The sequence below is a fragment of the Gossypium arboreum genome, chromosome 3, assembly GCF_025698485.1.
Source record: "Gossypium arboreum isolate Shixiya-1 chromosome 3, ASM2569848v2, whole genome shotgun sequence".
In the NCBI taxonomy this organism is placed as follows: Eukaryota; Viridiplantae; Streptophyta; class Magnoliopsida; order Malvales; family Malvaceae; genus Gossypium; species Gossypium arboreum.
Genome location: NC_069072.1, coordinates 79739535 through 79751334, shown reverse-complemented (window position 1 = coordinate 79751334; position 11800 = coordinate 79739535). Strand labels below are relative to the sequence as shown.

Genomic DNA, 11800 nt, shown 5'->3' with positions numbered 1-11800 from the left:
ACATTACTCAAATATTATCTAAGTTCACATTCGGCAATTTCACAAAGACACAAGTCGATTTTCCTATCATCTAAACTACCTATATGAACATTAAACTATCTCAAACATCACCCATTCACAATTATTCATTAAAACATAAAAACAACAACCATTCCCTTCAAAATCTTCCATAGCCTAATACTCAAATCACTACCCAATTCAAAATTTTGACATGGGCTAAGTAAGGGACTTAATAACTAGCTTAAAATATGCTACAATTTCAAAAACTAACGTGAATTTCTTACCTTAATTCCAACTCAAAAGTGACCGAATGTAGTTTGAGTTTCTTTTCCTCTCCTAATTTTGGCTATGAAGAACAAAGATGAATAAGCTTTTTCCTTTACCTCATTTTTGTTCTTTTATTTATCTTTATTTTATGATAATAAAGCCATCAAATTTAATAATGCTAATTTAAAAAGCATATTTTATTTATCACCATCATTATGGCCGGCCACTACTCATTAAAGTGGGAAAATTGACATGCAAATCCACCTATTTAACACCATAAATTATTTGGCCACTACAGAATTAACCTATCACATTTTCAAAAATTTTCACACAAGTCCTATTTAATAATTTCACTCACAAATGACAAAATCAAAGCATGAAATTTTCACACATGCACTTTCACATATAATAAGCACAGAATATAACATATAATTATTTTTATGACTCGATTTTGCGGTCCCGAAACCACTTTTCGACTAGAGTCAAATTAGGGCTGTCACACACACGCCCATGCTTGAAGCCGTGTCCCTCACATGGCTGAGACAAACACCCGTGTCTCTGCCCATGTGATCAATTCTGAGCATTCTATTTCTCAAAATTTATGTGTAGGGGACACACGCCCGAAACCATGCCCATGGGACAGACCCTGTGTCACATACGGCCTAGACACACACTTGTGTGTCTACCCGTGTGGACAAAATAAAGGCTATTTACCAAGCCATTTGTCACCCTTATTTACCCCTACACACACAAGTTCAATGGCATAAATCATGGTATACCTAGGCAACCAAAGCATCTATGATCAAGGTTAGAACAGATCATTTTATTATCCCACATAACATACTTCCAACATCATATTCTACCAAACCAAATCAAACCAAGCTCACATCCACATGTACCAACAGAAATACTTTTATCATGCATAATTCTCCATAAATTTCATAGCACACCAATGAGCGAATCTCAACTATTCAACATGATCATGATGTGAATCGTGATAAGTTTTATAATTTATGAATGACCGTTCTTGAAAACTAACTATTATCACGACAAAGGAAAGCGCACCTATTGAATAGTAGTATAGCTTATGGCAAGACCGGAATCACGACAAAGGAACTAAAAGTACTAGTATTAACTTTCTTTTTATTATCTAGCCTAAAAATAAAGGGATTTGTTTTATCTAAACTAATTACTAAACTAAGAATGCACAGAAAGTGAATTGGGGAAATAACTTTTGGGAAAACTGAATGATTTTGGACAATACCTAAGGAAAACCCCACCTAGACTTCACTTGTTATTTGACTCTGAATCAGACGATTTATTTATTTGACTTGATCCGTAGAAATCCCTAATTTATGTTATTATCTCTCTCGAGACTAACAACGTCTAACCCTAGGTTGATTAATTGAAATCTCTTTCTAATTAACTTCCTAGTGTTGCATTAACTCGATTTATGGATTCCCTTATTAGGTTTCACCCTAATTCGGCAAAATCTTGTCACCCTATCTCTAGGCGTGCAATCAACTCCACTCAATTATGCTAGACCTACTCTTAGACAGGGACTTTTGCTCCTTTGAATAAGCACATCAATACTTGAATCAATATCCTGGAATATTAAAGCAAGAATTAAGAACTCATAATTAAGAACAAGTCAAATATTTATCATATAATTCAGATAATAATAACAAGATCCATCTTAGGTTTCATTCCCCTTTTATATTTAAGGGGTTTAGTTCATATTTATGAAAGAAAACATCTCAAAAGAATAATGATAACAAAACATAAAGAAAACCTAAGAATTCTTGAAGGGAATTGGAGGGAGATCTTCAGTCTTGAAGGTGAATCTGGCTTCTGAGATGGATCAATTGTCTTTCTTCGAGTAATTCCTTGCCTCCTACTCCATGTGTCTTTTTGGTACCTCCTGGGGTGTTTATATAGGATTTAGAATGCTTCTAAAAGCCCTCAAGAGTGGCCTTTTTCTGAATAGGACTAAACTTGGGCTCGACAGGGACACGCCCGTGTGACACGCCCGTGTTATATTTCTTCAATCCATGTTCAAGGATGTCAAATAGACACGGGCGTGTGGTTTACCTATGTAAGTCGTGCTCAATTCTGCTAAAAGGACACGGGCGTGTGGTTTGCCCGTGTACGGATGTAATATCCCGAATTAGGGCCTAATCGAAATAGTGGTTTCGTGACCACAAATCTGAGATAGAAATAATTATTTTATGATTATTTTGAGGTCTATGATATGATTGCATGATTGTGTGAAAATTTCGTGAAGAAATTCTATGCATAAAGTGCTTAATTTGAAGTTAGGGACTAAATTGAATAAGTTGCAAAACTTGCATTCTAGAAGTTTCTAGTATGAAATTGCTTTGAAATATTAATTAGGAGGTCTTAAATAGCAATTTGACCAATTTCAAAGTTTATGGAAAAATATTGGACATGAATGGAATTTTTGGAAAGTTTAGTAGTAAGGGCATTTTGGTCATTTAGGGGTAAAATGAATTAAAATACAAAATTAAAAGCCAATTTTGCTCATCTTCTTCACCATGGACGTGTATACCAAGGGATACTCCATGTTAAAGGTTTCCAAACTTCCAAGCTCGATTGTAAGTCCGTTCTAGCCTCGTTTTTAATGATTTTTACGTTTTGGAGTCCCGGTAACTTGATTTAACTTATGCTAAGAATAATTCAACCTAGGGTTCATATTTGGAAAAATACCCATAGGTGAAATTTGTGTATTTTGGTGTTTTATGATAGAATATGAGGTTTTAAATTATGTTAGACAACTTGTGCTACTCGGTTTTAAGTGAAAATGAGCAAAAGGGCTTAATCGGTAAAAATACCTAATAGTCATAAGTACATGTTAGAGTGAGAATTTGATGTTTCCATAGAAGGGAAAAATGATCAGCATGTCATAAAACATAAGAAAATAGGATGAAGTTTAATTTCCGAACCTTGGGGCAAAAGTGCAAATATGCAAAAGTTTAGGGGTCAAAATGAAAAATTTTAAAAATATGATTTTTGGACCCGTATGAATAGTGTGACTAATTATTAGGCTAAATGTGATATTATAGATGAAGGAAATTGAGATTCAGGCTTAAATCGGGATAATACAAGGTTATGACTAAAATGGTAAATTGTTGTTTCTGGATCGAGGTAAGTTCGTATGATAATAATAATGCAATGTTATGTTTGAATTATATTTCTTACTATTATTGCATATATTTTATGATTTAATATATTGGAAAAGTTGATGGAATGGTGTTTATGATGTGGAAATATGACATGAAAGAATGTTACATGAAATGCAAGAAAATGAAGATACATGACAAGTGATATATGAAATATGTGATATATGTTATGTAAATTCTTAAAATCTGATTTGATATTTGTGTTGTGTCTTATTATACTATAAATGGACAATTGGTACCATGGATAGTGAGATCGACACTTCGAGTAAATTGTACATAAATAATCTATCGATTCTTTTTATGTTATTATATTTTGATATCATATGAAATGTGGTACTGTCAAATGGTTATTTGATGTAAATTATGAATTTAAATTGATTACGGACAATTTAGTAAAATGTTGAAAAGTGAGGAATTTCCCGATTGAACCTTCGGAATAAAAATGATACGAATGATCTATTGTGAGGTCGCATGTGTAGTACTAAGTGCAGGCTACTACGTGTATCAGATGGTTAGGTCACGTGTGTAGTACTAAGTGCAGGCTACTACGTGTACTGGATAATTGGTCATGTGTGTAGTACTAACTGTAGGCTACTACGTGTACCGGATAATTGGTCGCATGTATAGTACTATGTGCAGGCTACTATGCGTACCAGATAGCTTTGGCTACAAGTGTGAAAATATGTGCAGGCAATTGAGTATCAATTATTATTCCGAAGAGTTCAATGGGAAAATCGATTAAGTAAAAATACAATTGAACATGATTATATGATGAATAAGTGTAGGTATATGTTTATGAAAAATTACGAGCAATGTGCTCGATAATTGGGTGAATTTCGATAAGACAAAATGGATTAAGTGGAATTATGTAAGAATGAATTTTAGTGGTAAAACAGTGTTGGACAGCAGCAGTTGCATGAATTTTAAAATTCACTAAAAATTGTGGAAGTTGAATAAAACTGAAAATTATATATGAAAATAAAGCTTGATGAGTTTATTTTCACATGAAAGAAACAGAAGAAGCAAACGAATTCTATATTGTGTGATATTTGAATTCTTGTGAAACAGGGTCTGAATGAATTTGAGATTCCCTGTTCTGAATTTAGAAATTCACCATAAATTTTTAAAAAATTATTAAGAGTCATACCTTACATGGATGGATTCCTTATTGAGTCTATTTTTAAGGGAAATAAATTACATGGTCGTTGGAAGTCTTTACAGGGAGAAATTTGGTTCGTAGTGCACAGAGGTCAGAGTAGTCGTACTCTGAAATAGGGGAGAATTTAATTAATAAACTGTATTAATTGGATAAACCAAAAATTCTGGAAATTTTGTGGGAGAAATATATATGAATATAGTTTCAAGGAAAATTAACAAAACTAAATTTGGAGTTTTTTAGCTTCAGATATGAATGATTTAGTAATTGTAACTCGATAACACATCTTAACCTAAATATGTATAATTGTACAATTATAGTGTTTTATCTTGAAAAGCATGGTAGTAATTGCTTATTATTTTCATATGAATTTAGTAAGCGTAAAGCTTACCCATCCTCTCCATTTCTTTAGTATTGGCAGGTCGGCTCAGGGTTGGAGATTGTCGGAGGCAAAATCACACTATCAAACTATCATTTTTGAGAAAATTAATTCAAATATTAGAAATATCAAGTGAGTGGCATGTATAGGAAGTTGGTTTGTGATATGTATTTTTATTATGATTTTGACCTTACGTATCAGTCTGTATTGAGTTATCGTATATGATCATGAGATGTGGTCCTTATCCATTATGGTTTATAAGTTTAATTAATCGTGCCATGTCCTACGTTTTGATGTGATGATATAGTTAGCTTTGTTTGTTATGCATGTGTTCGAAAAGTTTTGAATTAAATGAAATTTTATGGCCCTGTTTTCGTCTATGTGTATTATTAAGTCTGGTAATGCCTCGTACTCTGTTCTGGCCTTGGATACGGGTAAGGGGTGTTACAACGGAAGTACAGGCCGTGTTGATTTCTCATGTTGGTCCATTTTCTTTGTTTTTGGTCTGTTTCTCACTCTTTTTACTCTCCTATGCTCACCTAACTATAAAACATGAAATTAAAGGATTAGAAGCATCGAATTCACCAAATCTAAGGAGAAATCATCCATAAATGTACTAAGCATGGGATAAAAATATGTATAAATTGCAGTTTATGAAATACCCCCACACTTAAGCGTTTGCTTGTCCTCAAGCAAAATCCTTAACTCACAATTAAGAATTCATTTTTCTTAACTTATAATTCCTATAAATAATGTATCAAAATAATCCATAAGTAATCATACATTGAGAATTCAACTAGAAGAATATCAAAGTTTCAAACATTCCAAGTTGAGCATTTTATCACGAAAACCTAGGTGTCTCCCTTTATCTAAGTGATTACCTTTGATTCAAAATATCACTGAGTTTTAACATTCTCACTAAGGATTCACTCAAATCACTCGAAGTGTTTAAGGATAACAAATGAAGCACTCATTAGTCAATATGAAAAGTTAGTACCATAGGCTTGCGTGAAAATCAAATCTCCACCACTACAAATTGAGATGATACATCAATCAAAAGGTCTTTATATTGTTGTAACGTGGCTTTGGTTAGGGGGTATGGTCACAAGCTAACAGAAAAGGTTAGAATCGAGATTGAATTGAAAAATTACCTAGCTAGAAAAATAATTAATCATCAATTGAATACAAGTAAGCTTCTTTTCAACATATGGGATTAAACACTTAAGTTCAAAAACAACGAATTACTACTAATATGTATGTATGTATTGTATTTTTTTTAAGAACAACTCAAGTAACATAGGCTAACTATCAAAAATAAAACATAGCTAAGCAATTTATTCAAATCAAATCTCGACAAAAATAGGGATCAAATTAATTTATGAGATTTCAACAATATTGGGTTATGGGTTAATATTAAGGGTAAATTAATGAATGGGTTATTGGGCTCAAGGGGGTTCAGTAAGGGTTAATTGGGAAGGTAGGCTTTTATGGAGTGAGTGGGTTAAACATAAATGCCTTCATCATTTTGACATAAAATCAAAGGTGTGGTCTTGACATGCATAATCAAGCAAGTTCTAGAATAACAATTCAATATTGACGCACTCAAAGCAATAATAAAAGTGAGCATGAAAGAAATAATAGATGCTCTAAAGGCTCATGATCTCACAAAAAATTATGGCTTTATGATGTTTAAACCTTTTAATTTTAACTCAAGATAATACCGAAACTTGGAGAAACAACCTAAAAATTTTTAACCCTCAAAAATAAACTTATCATGCTTGATTCTCTAATACCTTAAAGTTTAAACAATCAATGCACAAATGCCTATGATTTAATTCAAGACATATCAATACAAATCATAAATTAATAAAAATTCATTCTAATAATGATATGAGAAGATCACATGATAACAAGACAAAATTCAGGGATTTTTCTGATAATGATATAAATGACCCTCCACACTCAAGATGTACATTGTCCTCAATGTACAAAGATGTATAATAGTAATATAAGGATAATATCAAAAGAGAGGGAGAGAAGTGAAACTGCCCTGAAATTGTGAACTATATCCTTGGATTAGCGAGAGCGAGAATTGAAGAAAGAGCTGAAAGGAAGGCATGATTTGATGGATAAATGAGAAGACACCACTGTGAAGGAGAATTAAGGGAATAATTTGATGATACCCATAAAGGTAGGTGGAATATAAGACGGAGGTCTTCAAAATTGAATTAGAGACAATGGAATAGAAATAGAAACAAAGATAAAAATAAAAATAATATTAAAACACGCACGCCTGTGTTCCTTGGGGCATGTTGGTGCACATGGCCGTGTCATTTTGACAGTTTCAACCACGGATGGTGGGCACGGGCGTGTTGCACGCCTATGTTAATTTCTCAGTTTTATCCACGAGAGGTGGGCACGGATGTGCCAATTACCCGTGTTAATTCGTTTGCTTCTTCCACGCCAGTGTTTATGTGCCCACTCCCATGCTAATTTATCAGTTTTGACCACGGTTTATAGACACAGACGTGTTATGCGCCCGTGTTAATTTGGCAGGACTGCCCACGGCTATGTCGCACGGTCGTGGCAATGTATCGAATCTCGTGTTTTAGAAAAAATTTTGCTCTGCTTTCACACTGTCGTATCGCACGGTCGTGTCTCTGCCCGTGGTATGAGCACGACCTAAGGCACGCCCGTGGGTTAGGCCGTGTTTTCCCTTATCAAATGTCAACATTTCCTGCAGTTAGACTATGAATAGTTAAAGAAAAATTAAACCCTATTTAGTGAGGTTAGTACTTGGGTTGCCTCCCAAGAAGCGCTTATTTAGAGTCTAAGCTCAACTCACCTCTTTGTTGCATGGTCATGGTGGTGCGAGGAGTTTACACTCCTCATTCCTACTATGAAACTCAAAATAAGGCTTTAGACGAGTACTATTTACCTTAAAAGTGCCGAATTTGGGATGAATTAACTCGACTGTGTTGTATGGAAAATGCTAAATACCGTAAGAGGGATTTTTCCATTAGGTTTAGAGGTGGCAATCCGAGGGTCTGCTGCATCTAATACCGTAAGAGGGATTTTTCCATTAGGTTTATCGTGTGATCTCAGTTTTTGTGTCCGCCATTCATCTAGTTCCTTGACCTGTAGCCTTCATTCTTCATAGATGAGTCCTTTATTGTTACTCGAACATGGCTCAGGTGTGTTCTTTGAATGTGTTTCCTACAAAGAAGGTTTCACCATATGATCAGTATTAGTAGTACGATTTATATAATCACCTTCGATATTTGATGTGTTACTTGAATTACGAGCTTGAAGAGTGATTGTTTCCTCACCCACTCGAAGTGTGAGTTCACCTATACCAACATCAATTATAGTTCTAGTAATTGCTAAAAAGGGCCTTCCTAAAATTAAAGGCACGTCACTATCCTTTTCTATGTCTAGAACAACAAAATCATCTGGGAATATGAATTTTTCAATTTTAACGAGTACATCTTCAATAATACCCCTAGGAAATCTGATTGTTTTGTCTGCTAACTGAATGCTCATCCTAGTTTATTTGGGTTTCCCAAGACCTAGTTATTTAAACATTTTATAAGGCATGACATTGATACTAGCCCCTAAATCAGCCAAAGCATTATTAACATCTAAGCTACCAATTAAACAAGGAATCGTAAAACTCCTAGATATTTTAATTTGTTGGCCAGCTTATTCTGTAGTATGGCTGAGCAAACTGCATTTAACTCCACATGCAATGTCGCATCCAACTTCTACTTATTTGTTAAAAGCTCCTTTAAGAATTTGACTGCGTTTGGCATCTACAAAAGAGCTTCAATAAATGGTAAGTTAATATGTAATTTTTTTAATAATTTAAGGATTTTACCGAATTATTCATCTGTGCGGTATTTCCTTGTCACATTGGGGTATAGCACTCGTGGTTTGTACTCTTTACTTACCGGTTGTTGCTCATTGTGGACTACCTCACCTTTACCTTTACTTACCACCATTCCTTGCCTTGGTTCTGGTTCAGGTTCAACTAACCCTTCCTCCCCTTGAATGGTAATTGCATCGAGTTGTTCCCTTGGGTTAGATTCAGTATTACTTGGCAAGCTACCTTGTGGTCATTCAGAAATTAGTTTGGTGAGCTGTCGTATCTGAGTTTCGAGCCCTTGGATCGATGCTTGTTGATTCTTAAGTGTTGTTTTGGTGTTCTGAAAGCGAGTTTCTGACACCACGATAGACTTTGTTAGCATCTCCTCAAGGTTAGGCTTCTTTTCTTGTTGGTAAGGTGGTTGTTGAAAACCCGAAGGATGTTGTGGCCTTTGACTCCCTTGACCACCCCACGAGAAGTTGGGATGGTTCCTCCAACCTGCATTATATGTGTTACTATATGGGTTATTTTGAGATCTAGAATTATTGTTACCCATATATTGGACTTGCTCCTCCTCGGTGCTAGGATTGAAAGGTTGATATTTTGTGTGCGCTCCTCCGCCATTAGAATCGCATCTCATCACTGGATGTACCTGAGTAGAACCACATAAATCGTCAATCTTTTATTTAAAAGTTCTACATAGCATAGTAACCGATCGAGGTTGAAAACACCGGCTACTTTTGTCAACTTTGTTCTCATGACTTGCCACTGATAGTTATTCAGTGACATCTCTTCAATAAATTCATAAGCCACTTCAAGTGTTTTGTTATTGATAGTCCCACCAGCAGTTGCATCAATAAGTTGCCTTGTTGAGGGGTTCACACTGTTGTAAAACGTTTGAACTTGCAACCATAAAGGTAACCCATGGTGAGGGTACCTTCTCAATAGATCCTTGTATCTATCGCATGCATCATAGAGTGTCTCTAGATCCATCTGCACAAAAGAAGAGATATCATTCCTCAACTTAGCCATTTTAGCTGGCAAAAAATATTTAAGTAAAAATTTTTTGGTTATTTGTTCCCAAGTAGTGATTGGCCCTCGTGGTAACGAGTTCAACCACTATTTAGCTTTGTTCCTCAATGAAAAGGGAAAAAACCGAAGGCGAATGGCATCATCAGAAATGCCATTGATTTTAAAAGTGTCACAAAACTCCAGAAAATTCGCCAAATGATTGTTTGGATCCTCATCCTGCAAACCATCAAACTGAACAAACTGTTGTATCATTTGAATTGGGTTAGGTTTCAGTTCAAAATTATTTGCAGCAATAGCAGGTCTAACTATACTTGACTCAGTTCCTGTTAAATTTGGTTTAGCATAATCATACATAGTGCGTGGAGTAGGTTTCTGATTTACTGGATCAGCAGCAATCTCAGGAGGTAGTGGATTTTCCTGATTTTTAGCCATCTCCTCGATGGTGGTGTGAATGTCGTCCTCTTGCTCTTCCTCTGTGTATCTTAGGCTTCGCCTTATTTCTCTTCAGTTTCTGTGAGCTGTGCGATCGATCTCACTATCAAAAAGTAATGGCCCCGACGGGTTTCTTCTAGTTATACACTATAAAAACCTGCCAAAAGCGAATAAATGAAAAATTAGAAAAGAAAATAAAATTTTAAATTGCAATAAAAGTAAAATGGCTAAAGTAATAAAAATCGAGTGTTCCTAATATCTTAGTCCACTGGCAACGGTGCCAAAAACTTGATCGTGATGTGAATCGTGATAAGTTTTATAATTTATGAATGACCATTCTTGAAAACTAACTATTATGACAACAAAAGCAAGCGCACCTATTGAACAGTAGTATAGCTTATGGCAAGACCGAAATGTCACACTCAAAGGAAATAAAAGTACTAGTATTAACTATATTTTTATTATCTAGCCTAAAAATAAAGGAATTTGTTTTATCTAAACTAATTACTAAACTAAGAATGCACAGAAAGTGAATTGGGAAAATAACTTTTGGGAAAACTGAATAATTTTGGACAATACCTAAGGAAAAAATCCACCTAGACTTCACTTGTTATTTGACTCTGAATCAGAAGATTTATTCATTTGACTTGATCCGTAGAAATCCCTAATTTATATTATTATCTCTCTCGAGACTAACAATGTCTAACCCTAGCTTGATTAATTGAAATCTCTTTCTAATTAACTTCCTAGTGTTGCATTAACTCGATCTATGGATTCCCTTTTTAGGTTTCACCCTAATCTGGCAAAATCTTGTCACCCTATCTCTAGGTGTGCAATCAACTCTGCTCAATTATGCTAGATCTACACTTAGACAGGGACTTTTGCTCCTCTGAATAAGTACATCAATACTTGAATCATTATCCTGGAATATTAAAGCAAGAATTAAGAACTCATAATTAAGAACAAGTCAAATATTTATCATATAATTCAGATAATAATAAGATCCGTCTTAGGTTTCATTCCCCTTAGGTATTTAGGGGGTTTAGTTTATATTTATGAAAGAAAACATCTCAAAAGAATAATGATAACAAAACATAAAGAAAACCCAAGAACTCTTGAAGGGAATTGAAGGGAGATCTTCAGTCTTGGAGGTGAATCTGGCTTCTGAAATGGATCAATTGGCTTTCTTCAAGTAATTCCTCGCCTCCTACTCCGTGTGTCTTTTTGGAACCTCCTGGGTGTTTATATAAGCTTAGAATTCTTCTAAAAGCCCTCAAGAGTGGCCTTTTCCGAATAGGACTAAACTTGGGCTCGACAGGGACACGCCCGTGTGACACGCCTGTTTTAGATTTCTTCAATACATGTTCAAGGCTGTTAAATAGACATTGGAGTGTGGTCTACCCGTGTAAGTCGTGCTCGATTTTGCTAAAAGGACACGGGCGTGTGGTTTGCCCGTGTACGGAAGTCCA

The 11800-nt window shown here is 34.9% G+C and overlaps 1 non-coding gene across 1 annotated transcript; it reads left to right on the top strand.

Moving 5' to 3' along the window:
• The first annotated feature begins 9786 nt into the window (after positions 1-9786).
• On the top strand, positions 9787-9893 carry LOC128291252 (small nucleolar RNA R71). Its single transcript, XR_008281028.1, has one exon. It is a non-coding gene; the product is annotated as a small nucleolar RNA R71 (small nucleolar RNA).
• The last annotated feature ends 1907 nt before the right edge of the window (positions 9894-11800 follow it).